This window comes from Chlorocebus sabaeus, chromosome 11 (assembly GCF_047675955.1).
Source record: "Chlorocebus sabaeus isolate Y175 chromosome 11, mChlSab1.0.hap1, whole genome shotgun sequence".
NCBI lineage: Eukaryota > Metazoa > Chordata > Mammalia > Primates > Cercopithecidae > Chlorocebus > Chlorocebus sabaeus.
Window position 1 is genome coordinate 18,228,395 of NC_132914.1, and position 16,976 is coordinate 18,245,370.

At 35.5% G+C, this 16,976-nt stretch overlaps 1 pseudogene; it reads left to right on the forward strand.

Moving 5' to 3' along the window:
• Positions 1-13,466: 13,466 nt before the first annotated feature.
• LOC103218708 (mitochondrial import inner membrane translocase subunit Tim17-B pseudogene) lies at positions 13,467-13,971 on the forward strand (annotated as a pseudogene).
• The last annotated feature ends 3,005 nt before the right edge of the window (positions 13,972-16,976 follow it).

Here is a 16,976-nt window from a genome sequence, read left to right on the forward strand (position 1 = left end):
AACCCAGAAAAAGCTCTATTTGGCAAATACTCTGTTTTTTCTTGAAAGGATGAACATTTCTCTTTTAATTTGGTTCACTTTTCCATACACACCAATTTTTTTTTGTTGCTAACATCTTTGATATTTTTGTTGCTAACGCATTTGATATTTTTGTCTATTCTTTTTTTAACCATTTATCATGAAAATCATTTTCTCAAGATTCCCATTTGGGAAGCTGACTCATAATACATTTTATCATTATACAATTGCTGGTCCCAGTATTAACTCTGACAAAGGAGGCCCTCATCTTTATTCAAGATCCCAATCATAATCCCCATCATTTCTTAATAAAAACATAAAAGTTTTAAACACATATACATAACATGAAATATATTTATGTATTATATGTTCTCTATATAATATGTTCAAATATATTTAAATATTTTATGTTATATATTATTTTATTGCCTTACTGACAGTAAATATAGTTATTTATGTGAAAAACACCCCCATTCCCTTTTATTTTTTAAGAATAAGTTTTGCTCAGTATAATATTCTAAATTGGCAGTTCATTTATTCAATATCTTAAACATATCTTTATAGGGTCTAATGAATCCATTGTAGTTGTTAAGAAATCAGGTATCAGTCCTTTACCATTTCAATGTTATCTTTTTTCTCTGGATGCATTTATATTTTTTCTGGTTTTTTTTTTTTTTTTTAAGTTTGCTATTCAAGTATAAATTTTTAAAAGTTAATACAATGCTCTCAAAACAGTGGATTGGTGTCTTTTATTAGTTTTGGATAATTATTTAAACATCCCTTTAGCTACTGTTTCTACACTTTTCTCTTTTTCCTATTCTTTTGAAACTTTTAAATATACTATACCTTCTATTATCTGTCACATATTCTTTCTCCTTGGAGTTTCCATTTTTTCTTTTCACTTTTTTGCAAACATTTTAATTCTCTCTTTACTTTTAATTTCTCTCTTTAGAGAAATTAAATTAAAACATTTAATTTCTCTCTTTATTTAATGCTACAATTAATTGTTAATTTTAGCTTTTATATTTTTTTCAGGTGTAGAATTTTTCCTTTTCTTAAATTAACTATCTCAATTTTATACATTCCTATTTTCTGCTAATATTATCAAGCTTGAATTTTGTTTTGTTGAACACAATAAACATAGTTGATTTATAGTCTGGGGTTCCTGTAAGGCTAATTCTATTTTTATGCTTTCTGGCATATTCACTCATGTTATCTTGTCTTCTTAAATGCCTAGTTGTTCAATCACTTATTTTACACCTTAGGTTGAATATCTTTAAAAAAAAAAAAATGAATGTTTAACCATTTTCTCCTCTACTTTTGTCAAGCCAATTTCCACAAGTCATCTTCACTTTGTTACATAAATAATTCATCTATTAGATTGCTAAAGCAAATATGTTAGCTGTCTTCCTTTTCTCTCTTTTTTCTCATACCATAAATCTATTAAAATTAAAAATTAACTGTTTATGTTTACATATAATAAAATATATAAAATATGTTCAAAACTTATCACCTGCTGTTATCTCTGATTTAGTCATAATTCAATCAGGAAAATAATTTAATATCAAAAATTAGGCATGCAAATAAACCTTTGAAATCAGAGAAGCAAAGGTAAAAATTAGATGTATATTAAGCTCGTGTGCTCAAATATGGTGCTAAAATAGATGCCAGAGCCCAGGCTGAAGAGAGATGACTGTGGACTCTGAGGAAGCAACATTAATCCTATGCTGCTTTTGATAAATCATGGTCTAGCTACCACTAATGTTATTATAAAAGGGATTAACTTACTTTTCCTATATATATACTTTTCCATGCATATATATATATGCATGCCTGAGTGCTAGCCTGCAGTGAATGACTCATCACTGTAATTCACACTCCCATAATATCTATAATCCACTACTCAGCTTTCAGTCTTACTCTTTCTCATCTCCAAATCCATCCTCCAAACAATAGAAATCATATCCTCCATACCTTTATTGAATTATTTCAAGACCTGTCTTTAAACCCTTTGGTGACTTCCCTTTATATTTAGCATACGTTCTTAATTTTGACCATATCCTAACAAAATGTCATTGACCACAAGCCCTGCTCAATTTAGCTCTATCTCTAGATCCAGTGTTATTTCTCTGACTATTTTTACTATGCTCCAGCCATATTAATCTTCCATTTCCTATGATATGGAATACTATCTTATATCAGGAAATGTGTACATGAGAGAGGTTGCATATACTCCCTTTGTACTGAATATTTTTTGTCTCTAAAGTTCACATGGCATGCTACTTTTCAGCATTTAGGCTCTATACTATATATTTCTTCTTTGGAGTAATTTCTTGTCCACCCTCAGGTATTTTCCATATCCCTACCAACATTATGCTTTTTCTCATAATTTTCTTTGCTTTCAGTCCTAGATCTTACACAAATATGGAATCATTTTATTTAATTTTAGTATACTAGGCTCAAATCTGTTTCCCCAAGTAAACGATAAACTCCATGAAAACAAGGAAAACATTTGTTTTTTTCATCACTGAAATTTCATTACTAATTCAGAAGTCCCAGCACCAAGGAAGTACTCATCAAACATTTTTGAATGCAGGAATAACTACAGAATTTTGGGGAAATTAATGATCTTCTCTAATCATCTTTAAAATGTAAACACACACTAATTCTACTCGTAGAATTACAGTGAAAATTAGATAAATACCAGGCAAATAATGTCCACATAATGTAGCTAATATCATTAATATAAAATATTAATATATCATAACTAATATATTACAATATATGTAACATAATAATATACTAATATTAATTAGAATAATCCCAGCTACTTGGGAGACTGAGGAAGGAGAATTGCTTGAACCCAGAAGGAGAGGAGAAGTTTGCAGTGAGCCGGGATTGCACCATTGCACTCCAGCCTGGGCGACAAGAGCGAAACTCCATTTAAAAACAAAAAAAAAGAGGAATCTAAATTCAGAAGTCGTTGGCTATTTTTTGAACAAAAATGATTTAATCTTGCTTTAGGAACTTGATTTTGAGCTTACTATAGGAATAATAGATAGAAAGTAAGCGGACTCGGTAAGAAGTTATTTTAGTAAAATATAAAAATAATAACGCTTTCAATTAAAATGGTGACATTGTGACTAGTACCAAGTGTATGAATATGAAATATATTATGATGATAGAATTTGCTTTACTTGATAACTAATTAGGTATAGAGAATAAGGAATAAAGATATTTTATATTTCAGATATGAAAGGCATAGAGAATGCCAGTGTCATTAAAACCAACAGAAAAAATTGTATGGTAGAGTAGATTTTTTTGGAGTTGGGAGTAGGAAGAGGGTATCAGGGGAGATAATTTTAAGTTCCTTTTTGACTCTGATTTTCGGTGTTAAGAAATCAGAAATGTTGGTTTGGAATGCAGAAATGAAGTTTGCCTAGTTATCAAAGTGTTGGAGTCAACAGAATTAAAGGAAATAATGATTGCATGTGTTTAAAAACATCTATTTGGACATGTTTCAGAGATGTAAAACAAAAAAATTTATACTTAGGACTAAGCAAAATAAGTGACAGAGCAATGAGAGAAAGGTTATTATTATCATAACCTTGAAGAAATAGTTTCAAAAAGTAGGATATCAGCTGTCACAGAGAAGCAAAGAAGTTGAGTGTCATGAGAATTGAAAACTGTCATTGTTTTTGGCAGTTGGCAATTCTTGGTGTGAGAGCACTTAAGTTGTGTTTTGATAACACAATTTTAAAATTTTAAGTGCATATAGTTAACCCAAAAACATCATTTGTGCTTTCTTAGGCCAAGAAAAATTATCTTCTCCATGGCTGCCATAACATAACAGCATACCACAGTGGGATTCTGTCCCCTGAAAAATTCCTATGTTGAAGCCTTTGCCCTCACTACCTCAGAATATAATCTTATTTGGAAATCAGGTCATTGCAGATGTAATTATTTAAGACCTTCATACTGGAGTTGAGTGGGCCCTTAACACTCTAATATCGATGTTGTCTTTACAAAAATGGGAAACTTGGACACAGACACACAGGGAGACTGCTGTGTGAACATCAAGGCAAATGTCAGGCAATGTCTCTACAAGCTGAAGAACACCAAAAATTGTCAGCAAACCACCAGAAGCTAGGGGAGAGAGCAGATTCTTTCTCACAGACTTCAGAAGGCATCAACCCAGTGAACACTTTAATTTTGGATTTCTGGCCCCTAGTACTGTGAAACAAATTTCTATTGTTTAAGCCACCCTCTTTGAGCTATTTCGTTATGACAGCCCTAGCAAACTGATATAGATTTCAATGCAGAAAGAACTATGCTGACAACTGATACCCAAAAATTGAGCAGGGACTATATTTCTTTCTTATTTTTCAAGTCTATTTCTGTCTCTTGAATCCTCTGTAATTATCCTTCAATATCTTCTGGTACATGACTTAGCAAATAGTGTATTTGTCACTGTAAAAAGAAAAAAGAAAGAAAACTAACTTCCACAATGGCACAATCTTTCTATTACCTATGCATATTGATTTATTTTGGATGTCCCTTCAAAATCTCATGTTGAGAGCTAATCTTCAGTGCTGGAGGAGGGGCCTCATGGGAGCTGTTTGGGTCATGGGATGGATCCCTCATGGTTTGTCTCTCCTCAAATAAGGAGCTCTCCCAAGATCTGGTTTTTTAAATGGTGTGGCACTTTTCTTGTTCTCTCTTGCTCCTGCTCTGGTCATGTGACCTGCTGCTCCCACTTACCCTTCTGCCATGAGTAAAAGCTCTCTGAGGCCTTCCAAGAAGCTGAGGAGATGCTAGCACTATGCTTCCTCTATAGTCTGCAGAACCACGAGCTAATTAAATCTCTTTTCTTTGTAAATTACCCAGCCTCAGGTATTTCCTTAGAGCAATGCAAGAATGGCCTAACACATAGATTCATGCTTACTGCTTTTCTCCCAGTACATAATTGGTTACTGAATAAAATAATAATTATGTGAATGAATACTAGATGTTTTGTTGCTGGATAGACTTAGTAAACCTCACTCGTAATATAGGTATTAGTGTGTACATCACCCTGGCCATTAGTGTGTACATAACCCAAACTGCAGCTTAAAATGATAATATTTTAGATTCATGATTGAAGATATTGTAGCAGTCAGCATTCCAAATCTCAGGCCTTTTTCTGTCCCGCCCCCCCTTTTTAACTGGGAAATCTGAGTTTAGCAAAAACATAAGCCATTCAAAAACCCCTTAGGGTCTTCTTCCTATGTGTTTAAAATTTTCCTGACATCAGAAAAACAACAGTTGAATGATGACCAGATGGCAGAAGAGCTGTGGTAATTTGGCTGGAAGTAAGATGAGCATTGAAGCATAATAAGCGAATTAGAGATTTAAATATTTTCTATGAACAGATCAACCTAATGGTGTGGACAAGATCACCTAATGGCTCTTTATTAAGTTTATTTATTTCTTTTAAAAGACAGTTCCTGATTTATCAGTATGATGATTTTGGAGAGAGATTACTGATGGATTACATGGAAATATTTTTCAGGTATTATCTTCTCAGAGCTACCCAAGGTGAATCCTTCCTAATCTTAGTATGTGAGGGCAGGAATGATATCATTGAGGCACATAGCTAAAACCTTAGAAACAATCTTGTACTCTCTATTCAGGAGAGTAAAAGAGGATGAAAATCCCCCAATTGTTCCTTACCTTGTCATCTTTTTAAGGATTAGGGGATCAAGGGAGTTTTCATGTCTTGAGACATAATTCTGGTCTTACAAAATTCTGAAAAGACTCTGATGTCAGAGATAATTGCCACAATCAGGTTTTATAAGACTAGATAGGAAATCTGTCAACACCTGAGACTTTTCTGGGTTTATGGATTGGATTTGGGGTTTCTCACTTTTAATGATATTATGTTGTCCAACTGATTGACTTAATGGAGGGAGTGAACTGAAAGCAAGGCCTATCAGTTTTCTTCATGGTGTAGCATAGAAAACATATGTTGACTAGATTCAAAAACATTTTGAAAATATTAAATGCCTTTAGCTTGCGTTTCTGAATGATTGGAATAGTTTAATTGGGCACGCAGTTTACTTGTATCTTTAGCAGTATGCTAGCCCATATGAAACTGCTGAGAAATGTATATTGAATAAATTAATATCTGAGGTATTAGAAATTGGAATTCTATGGAGGTTGTGCTATTAATATAAATAGATGGGAGGGTGTATATTTAGTGTACATTTCTTACTCGATGTAAAATGCTGGTGATTATAATTTTAAAAAATTAAGTGGACAGGAGAAGTTAGACTGATGGGTCTATTTATTTAAATTTTATTTCTAAAAATATGACAATTTAGCATCTTGAAAACTAGAATGTAATTCTGCTTTATCATGTCCTATCAATAGTTGTTACAACTAAATTGGCAATAAACTCATGATAATAACAATATAATATTTCAGCACAAGAAATTGCATATGGATATACATACAATTCTGAAAACTTTAATGTCAGTGCATACGGATATACACACATATTTGCATACATGCATATGGATATACATACAATTCTGAAAACTTTAATGCCAGTGCATATGGATATGCATACAATTCTGAAAACTTTAATGTCAGTCTTTATATGCAGCTACTCAAATGTTTTATAGCATTTTAAAAAAATAAGTTCTCAGACATGTATAGTGAATTAAGAGAAGTGGATACCTTATGTAAATATAAAATTATTAAGTTTTGTGAAATATGAATTTGGTGAGAAAAAAATGCCACAGTAGGTTCATTTCCTTCTTGTGTCCCAGCGCCTCTTTTCATGTTGGCAAATTTCCTGTCTTTTAATTAGGTGGGTCTGTTGAAACAATGATAATGTCTACCTGGTAGAACACCAACTCGGGCCACTGAGAAAAGCATGAGACTCCAGCCTGGCTGATCATCAGACATCTAACCATAGCAATAAGTCATTAGAAATTCTTTTTGCAATTTGCTATAGTATGGCTGAGAGAAAGGTCTCTTTCTCTGGTATATGAGAACCACACAGTCTGTCACTTCTGAGAGTCATCTTTTTTTTTTCTCATGGGCAGAATATGTCCATGAGACAAAAACATGTCTAAAAACAAAGTGAAACAGAGAATAGCAGTTTAAGAGATGAAAGTAAACATGTGTAAAGCAGTCAAGAAAGAGAAAGAACTAAAGAGATAGAAAGAGAATGGCCCATTGCTATAATTTTATCATTTGGATCTCTGGCTCAGTAATTTGTAAAGCCAGTGACATCCCTTTGACTTCCCAGTTATTTTAACCAATGCATTTAATCTTTGTGTAAGCTAGTTTTGTAAGATTTCTGCCACTTTCAACCAAAAGAGATCTAATAAATACACTGACTTAATAGTAAATTGTGAAAAATAAAATGTGATTAGTGAAAATTACATGAAAATTTACATGAAAATTACATGAAAAGTTACATGAAAATGTAATTAGTGAAAAGGTAATGAAAGCAGAAATATATACATTCTACTCTTTATCCTAGATCATCATGATATAGGAAAATCATGACTTTTAATGATATAAACCTTTTATTTAAGCTGGTCAACAGTGGGAATAAATTTGCCCAAAATCCCTTGAAAGAGATGGATTCAGGGGAGTTGCAGTCAGAATGTGAAAATCACTTTGACTTGTAATATTAAAGATCCTTTACTTCCAAAGATAAGACAAAAGACAAGAAACAGAATTAGTTATAATAGCTGTGTATTAGTCCATTTTCATACTGCTATGAGTAAATACCCCCAGACTGGGTCACTTGTAAAGAAAAAGAGGTTTAATGGACTCAGAGTTCCAAATGGCTGGAAAAGCCTCACAATCATGGTGGAAAGTGAAGGAAGAGTGAAGGTACATCTTACATGGCGGCAGGCAAGACAGCATGTGCAGGGGAAGAGCCCTTTATAAAACCATCAGATCTCCAGAGACTTATTAACTATCACAAGGACAGCACAAGAAAACCTGCCCTCATGATTCAGTTACCTCCCACTGGGTTCCTCCCATGACATATAGGGATTATGGAAGCTACAATTCAAGATGAGATTTGGGTGGGGACACAGCCAAACCATATCAAGCTGAAGAATTTATTTTCCACTTCTGCTGTTGTTTTAATAAAGGGATATGTTTTAATAAAGGGGCAACACAGTAACCTAGAAAAACTTAAGAGTTTAATTTTGTGGTGGATGTTGAAAATATATTGTACTATTGCGGATGGCTCTTGGTCATTTATGAACATCCTTTGAAACATGTTGAAATTATTGTAGTAGTGAAGATTGTGCAAGATCTTGGGTTTATCTGATGAAAGTTGGTACTAGCAGCCAGCCATCAGTATATATTTTTACTCTTTGATTTATGAGAGGGGCAGGGATCTTTAGTTACCTATTCATTTGACAAATATTTACTGAATGCCTACTCTTTGTCAAGTACTGGGAAAAAGTGAACAAGACAGAACTGTTTCCTTCTTTCAAACAGCTTACAATGCAATAAAGAAGACATGTAAACTGGATAATTTAACATTGCATACTATAAACTATGATGGGGCAGGGAAGAGTGAAAGCTATAAAACACATTTAAGTAGCATCTAATTCTGTCTTAAAGATTCATGGAAGTCTTCCCGGATAAATGGCTGCCAAAACTGATTCCTGAATGACTAGCAGAAATTAGGCAGTAATAAAGTCGAGAGGATGATACAGACAAATAACATATCCTGTACAAAGTAGAAGAGGGGTTTCCAACCCATGTGTCATGGACTGGATACCAGTACGTTGCCTTTTAGAAACTGGGCCACACGGCAGGATGTGAGCAACAAGCCAGCAAAGCTTCATCTGTATTCACAGCCATTCCCCATCACTTACATTACCACTTGAGTTCCTCCTCCTGTCAGATCAGCAGTGGCATTAGATTCTCATTGGATCACAAACCCTATTGTGAACTCCGCATGTGAGGGATCTAGGTTGCATGCTCCTTATGAGAATCTCATGACTAATAATCTATAACTGTCTCCCATAATCCCCAGAAGAAACTGTCTAGTTGCAGGAAAACAAGCTGAGAGGTCCCGCTGACTCTACATTATGCTAAGTTTATAATTATTTCATTATATATTACAACGTAATAATAATAGAAATAAGGTACACAATAAATGTAATGTGCTTGAATCATCCCAAAACCACTTGCCTCCCTTGGTCCATGGAAAAACTGTCTTCCAAGAAACTGGTCCCTGGTGCCAAAGGTTGGAGACCTCTGGTCTAGAAGACAGTAAGGCATGACACAGTGGAAGTAGTTCAGAATGGCTCAAATATACATACTAAAATTGGTTAGAAGATAAGAATGGTGAGATATTCAGTAACCAGATCCAGAAGATTAGAGGAATGATGTGGAGAGATTTGGTCCCTATGCTGAAGAAAAGATCATCATTGAAACAGCAGTTATATGATCAGATTTCATATTTGAGGTCTATAACTGGCTGAAGGCTTGTGTGAGTGAATACAAGGGAGCCATCATATAAATATTTAAGAGGATAATGCAATAATCTGGTGAAAACATTATGGAGCTGAAAAATTTTACTCACACAAAACCCTGCACATTGATGTTTATAGCATCTTTATTTTTAATTGCCCAAATTTGAAGCAACCAAGGTGTCCTTTAGTACGTGAATGGATAAATAAATGGTGGTACATGCAGACAATGGAATATTATTCGGTGCTAAAAATAAATGAAGTATCAATTAATGAAAAGATATAGAGGAGGCTTAAATGTACATTATTGAGTGAAAGAAGCCAATTTGAAAATAATAATTACTGTATGATTATGATTCCAATTATACGACATGTTAGAAAAGACAAAATTATGAATACAGTAAAAGAACAGTAGTTTCCAGCAGTGAGGAGGGAGAAATGAATGAATAGGTAGAGCACAGATTATTTTAGGGAATTAAACTCTTCTGTGTGATACTATAAAGGCAGATACATGTCATTATACATTTCAAAAGACTTGTAGAATGTACATCAAGAATAGACATTAGGCCAGGTGTGTTGGCTCATTCCTGTAATCCCAGCACTTTGGGACGGCGAGATGGATGGATCATTTGAGGTCAGGAGTTCAAGACCAGCCTGGCCAACGTAGTGAAACCACGTCTCTACTAAAAAATACAAAAATTAGCCAAGTGTGGTTGCATGTGCCCATAGTCCCATCTGCTCAGGAGGCTGAGGCAGGAGAATCACTTGAACCTGGAAGGCAGAGGTTGCAGTGAGCCCAGATCATGCCACTGCACTCTAGCCTGAGCAACAAAGTGAGACTGTCTCAAAAAACAAAAAAGAATAGACACTAGTGTAAACTATGGACTTTGAGGGATGATGATGCGTCAATATAGGTTCATTCATTGTAACAAAAATGTACATGCTGGGATGTGGGATGTCAATAGTGGGGGAGGCTGTGCATATGTGGGGATATATGGAACTCTCTGTACCATCTACTTAATTTTGTTGTAATTGTAAAAAACTCTAAAATAGTCTATTTAAAAATTACTGTAGTGTGTACTAGGCAACTAATAGTTTCTATAAAGAAAATAAATACTTTCAAATACATTTAAGAGAAAGTATTTGGCAATTTGTTAATTGAGCTGAATAAAGAGAGAAAAGATTGTGGAAAAACACTCCACCTCTGACTTGAACTAGGGACTGGGGGAAATGCTATTCACTGACAATAGGAACATAGAAGTAAAAACACACTTCAAGTAGAGATGATGTGTTAAGTTTTGATATATGATTTCATGGTTCATGAGACATTCGATTGAAGTAGGATTTTTAGCTAGAGCTCAGACACAACTGAGCTGGAGTTATATAGAGATTGTATAATCTGTAGACAGACACACGTGAAAATTGGGTGGAGTCAAAATAAACTAAAACAGGGTCCTTAAAATATCAAAATTAAAGAAAATTTTACAAAAATATACAAAGTAGCCAGAAAGGTCAGAGAAAATCCATTTGTCATATACCAGGATTCAGGATAAATTCATAATATTGCATAGTATGGATCAGGGATGAAGGAAAGTAACTTAGGTTGATAGAGAGAAAAGACAAGTTTTCTCTGATCCTCCTGTTGTCTTAAAATATGAGTTTGGCTCCACTGGAAAACAAAACACATACTTTGCTATTTTTTTTAAGCAAAATAATAAAGCAGAAATGGGTAAGTGGGTTATGCCAGGCTTTTTGACTTGGGATGCTAGCTTTTTACAGAATTTGTCTAGGAATACCAGCTCTCTCTCATCTAGAGACTTTGGGACCAATGGGAAGCTGAAGTCTCCTTCTCTTAAGAAAGAAACTGACTGCTCCAATGCAAAGCTGAATGTGAAGACGTTCCCTCCCATTGCCAAAAAGAAAGCAGCCAGTTCTCTATCCTCTGCCCAATTCTGCTGGCCCATTTTCTAGGAAACTCACAGTAACCACCTGAAGACATTTGCAGACAATTCTACTCTTGCACCATGAGATAGGTTCTCAAAAATAAAGGGAAGGGCATGTTAAAAAGGGGGAAGTGGTTAACATTGTTATATGCTGCTAAAAATTGAATTAAGAAAGTACTGAAATGTGTATATTGCATGTAGCGACAGGAGCTCTTTAGGGATTTTGGTGAGAATATTTTCAAGTGAATGACAGAGAAAGAAGCTAGACTGCAGTTGTTGGTGAGTATACCATTTCTTTCTTTTTGAAATAATTTCTTCACTTGTCTTCAGATATCACCTTTTATGATTTTACTCCTTCACAACCTCCTTTTCTGGATACTCACCTTTGCAATCCATGTATTTGGAGTTTCTCTGGTGCAATTATTGAAACTTCTGTCTATACTCACTTATTTAACTATCCAGTATTAAGAGGCAAAATACCATATATAGATGGCTCCAGTGACGACCCAACAACTCTCCTTTTTACATAAATAATAATGATATTTTAATGTAAATAACGGACAATTCAAATTTAATATGTCCAAAAGCGAATTCCTACCTTTTCCACCCAAATCTGTTCCTCCAGCAAACTCTTCTCAACCTCAATTGATGTCAACTTAATCTTCCTAGGCGTTAATACCAAAAATGTTGAAACCGTCCCTGACTACTTTATTTGTTTTATACTCACATCTAATTTAGCAAGGAATCCTGCTGGAATACTTCAAAGTATTTTTACCACTAATGTCATCCCTAACCAGCTTGTTAAGTTTCTTACTTTATTTCTTACTCATTTTCAACTTTTGCTTTCTTTACTCTAGTCACACTGATGGCTTCAATGTTTCTTGAACAAATAAGTGATATTCCCAGTTTAGGACTGTCGAAATAACATTTTCTTTTGCCTGGTATCATTCTAGGCAAAGTCACATAACTTGCTTCTTCATCTTATTCACCTGTTTGTTTAGATGTATATTCTTTGTAAGGGCTATCATAACCACCCTATTTTAAATTACATCCTCCTGCATGGACGTTTTTTATTTTATGTACTCAGATTTAATTTTTCTTTTCTTTTTTTTTTAATTTTTTTTTTTGTGTGAGATGGAGTTTTGCTCTTGTTGCCCAGGCTGGAGGTCAATGGTGCCATCTTGGCTCACCTCAACCTCCACCTCTCAGGTTAAAGCAATTCTCCTGCCTCAGCCTCCCGAGTAGCTGGGATTACAGGCATGCACCACCATGCCTGGCTAATTTTTGTACTTTTAGTAGAGATGGTGTTTCTCCATGTTGGTCAGGCTGGTCTCAAACTCCCAACCTCAGGTGATCCACTCGCCTCGGCCCCCAAAGTGCTGGGATTACAGGCATGAGCCACTGCACCCGGCCTAATTTTTCTCTTCTGTATTCATCAACCTCCCACATGCTATACTATTTATTTATATTATGATCTGGTTGTCCTCATTAAAATGTAAGCTCCATGAGGAAAGGGCTTTTATGTCAGTTTTGCTCACTGCTATATCAACAATAGCTAGAAGAATGCCTAGCACATGCTTGTCTTTAAATATATAATTTCTCCATAAATGAATAAAGTCATTACTGTCATGCATGATCTCATTAATACTCATTTAATACTCACAGAAAACTTAGAAAATTTTACGTTACATATTATGTAACCACAGAATTAGTGGTATCTTTTTCTAGACTGGATAAAAGTTTGGATTCATGTAGCAAGTACAGCAGGCAAAAAGTATACATACAGATATCTGTATATTTATCTATGCTATTTGTAATAATAAAATGTTAAACAGGAGAAGTATCTAAAAATTTCATCAGTAGATGATCTGCTAAATAAGTTTAGTAGCCCAAATACTTTATATAGACAGTAAATTTTTTTTTTTGCTTAAATGAACTAAGCGTATTTTATCGCTGTGTAAAAAAAAAAGTTGTAACATAAAAAATACAATTGTGGGCATCCAGTGCCATGGAGGAGTACGCTTGGGAGCCTTGCCCATGGCGAATTGTGGATGATTGTGGTGGAGTCTTCACTGTGGGTGTCATCGGTGGTAGAGTCTTCCAGGCCATCACGGGTTTCCGCAATGCCCCTGTTGGAATTCGGCACCAGTTGAGAGGTAGTGCCAACACTGTGAGGATCCAAGTCTCCCAGATTGGAGGTAGCTTCGCAGTGTTGGGGGGCCTGTTCTCCACCATGGACTGTGGCCTGGTACAGCTTCAGGGCAAGGAGGATCCCTGGAAAATATCACCAGTGGAGTATTGATGGGGCTGTGCTGGCTGCCTGCAGTGGCCCACTGGCCATGGTGGCCTCAGCGATGATGGGGGACATCCTGTTGGCCCTCATTGAGGGCGTTGGCATCCTCCTCACTCGCTACACAGCCCAGCAGTTCCAAAATGCTCCCTCATTCCTGGAGGACCCAAGCCAACTGCCCCCTAAGGACGTTACCCAGGCCCCAGGCTATCCCATATATTAGTACCACCGAGGAAGCCATTGCCACCATGGGAGCTGCTTCTCGGTTTTCTCCCCAAGAATGTACCTCAAAGGGAGGGTTGGCTCCCATTTAGCCCTGGGACCCTCCAGAGAGGGCTTCTACTCTACTCCCTAGTCCCAGGCTGGGGGTGGGGCTCCCCAGCTGCCCTGACAGATGGGTCCCCGTTTTCTCTCTCAGGGCACCCCAGCCCCACACTCCTATGTATCAAGTTCTCACCCCAGCTCCTTTGTGTGGCACTCTGATGTGTATTTAAAGCCCATTTTAAATGCCAAAAAAGTATGATTGCATTTGGAAAATACATACAACTCTTTGCACACAATATGTCTATATGTGTATGGATTCATGTTTACATGGAAAGGTGACTAAAAATTAGATAAAATTAACAATATTAAATATTTACCTCTAGAGTTTGAAGTCACTGTATTGAAAGGGAACTCTACTGGCATGTTTGATTATTTATATTTTACATTAAAACTCTTTCCTGTTTTGTAATAAAAAGATAATAAAGAATATTTGGAATGACATAAAATAAAAGTTAAAATAAGAAAAGAGATGAGCAATATTCAAACAGGAAACAAGGAACAATGAGAAAAATAAATAAAGTGAAACAAGGTAAATAAACCAAAACTATTTGCCAAGATGCAGGTTAAGTAGTTTCTTTTTGCAAATTCAAATCAATTATTTTGAGAGTGATTTGTCTACATATAGTTAATGAAATCTTTATATTACTTGATCTCAAATTTGTGTGTTCAACTCTTAAGTAAAATTTTATAAATTCTAAATGGAGCTATTTAAGAAATCTTTATATAGAGATCCCTAGTAACTGAAATTTTAAATGTTTGCTTTCAGAAAACAGCAAACCTTTGCCAGAATATCAAAGTAAAATGGGCAAAAAAATTAAATTTAGTAGAGTCATAAATCCAAGTGAGCCAGGACAAGAGATTTTTTTTTTCTGTAGCTGCTTGATGCAGACATGTGTTACCATTATCACCATGTATAACTTTTCCCGTTTAACACACTTTTATGAGAGATAGTTTGGCAAGAAAGTATGGTTCTAACTGGAGAATTAGTAAGTTTATCTCTCCACCTTAGTCTTTCAATATTCACGGTGGTCATGCTACCCAGTAACTGAAGAGTTTCTGATAGAAGTCATAAAACTTTATGGTGGTTAGATAATGTGATAAATTTGCCCCAGGATGAAAATTTCTACCTTATGATCCCATTAGGTAGAAGAAAGAAAGCCTTTGGGAGGTGTGAAAGGAAAATATCTTGGGTCCCTAAAATCACTAAGCTAAAGGGAAAATTCAAGCTGGAAACTGCTTAGAGAAAACCTGCCTCCCGTTCTGTTCAAAGTCATCCCTCTCCTCACTGAGATAAATGCATATGTGATTGCTTCCTTTGGTAACGCTAATCAGAAACTCAAAAGAATGCAACAATTTGTCTCACATTTACCTGTGAGCTCCAAGCCCCCTCTCCACTTTTAATTGTCCCACTTTTGCGTGGAATTGTCCCACCTTTTTAGACTGAACCAGTGTTCATTTTACATATGTTGATTGGTGTCTCATGTCTCCCTAAAATATGTAAAATGAAGCTGTGCTCTGACCACCTTGGGTACATGTCATCAGACCTCCTGAACTGTGTCACTGGTGTACATCCTCAACCTTGGCAGAATAAACTTTCTAAATTAACTGAGAACTGTCTCAAATTTTCAGGGTTCACAGATGACAGATGAAAGCAAAGATCAAAATTGTGAGAATCAGAAAAAAGTGAATTATGAAATTTATTAAATTTTTAAGTTAGGGTTTTTTTAATGTAATATATCTCTCTTCCCATGGTCCTCCTATTAAGAATAATTTTAAACACTAGACATTATGTATAAAACAAGTATGAAAAGACTCTGAAGATGAAGAAAAAAATTAGTAAAGTTAGAGACCTCTGGACAAGAGAAACAAGGTGATATTGAGTTGTCTGAGTATTTTTGTTTCTGTTTCATGTATCCCAGCCTGAGAGCTGAAGATGGAAACCCAAAATGACCACCGACTGAAAAAGAAATTAGAAAAGAAAGCTTGTTCTCTAGCCAAAGTATAAGGAAAGGAGAAGCATGACAAGAAAAAAAACTTCTTGACAATAACCTCTCTATTCCAGCCAAACAAAACAGAAAGTAAGGTGTTGCCCCATTCTCACCCATCCTATTTAAGGACTACTAGACCTAGATATCCCCCCACAAAAGGATCTAACAAGTTGCCTTCAAAACCTCACTGTGGTGTTATCAGAGAAGACCAAATGGGGAGAATGTGGTCTTCTACCCCACCAGGCTATAAGGAGGTTCACTTTTTCCTCTCAGCTTAAATGGTGTCTTAGGAGGTCTAATGCAAAGTCAGGACTTTCACCATCACTCAGCTATAGAGAACCTGCACCCACTACATTGTCAGTAGGGATCACCTGAGAAACAAATTGCCAACAGTAGCCCTGCAGTAAAAAGGAAGGAGTCCCCCTATTTCCATCACTCAAATATCAATAGAAGTCAAGTGAGGAATCCTCAACTTCTACCTCCACATAGCAGTAATAAGGTGGTGCCCTCTATCCCCTACCAGAGAAGAGAAATACTGTTAAAACAGAAGTTTTAAGTAAAATCCAGAGTTTCATAGCACAATACAAAAATGTCTGAGTTTTAGTAAAAAAAATCACTTATCATGCCAAGAATCAGGAAGATGTCAAACTGAATTTAAAAAAAACACTCAGTTGTTGCAGTGAGCTGAGATCAAGCTACTGCACTCCAGCCTGGACAACAGAGTGAGACTCCATCTCAAAAAACAAACAAAAAAAAACCCACCAATTGATGTCAAGTTGACAACAATATATGAAAATAATTATGTAACATGACCGATATTTTTTGGCTGTGTCCCCACCCAAATCTCATCTTGAATTGTAACTCCCTCAATTTCCATGTGTTGTGGGAGGAACCCAGTAGGAGGTAATTGAATCGT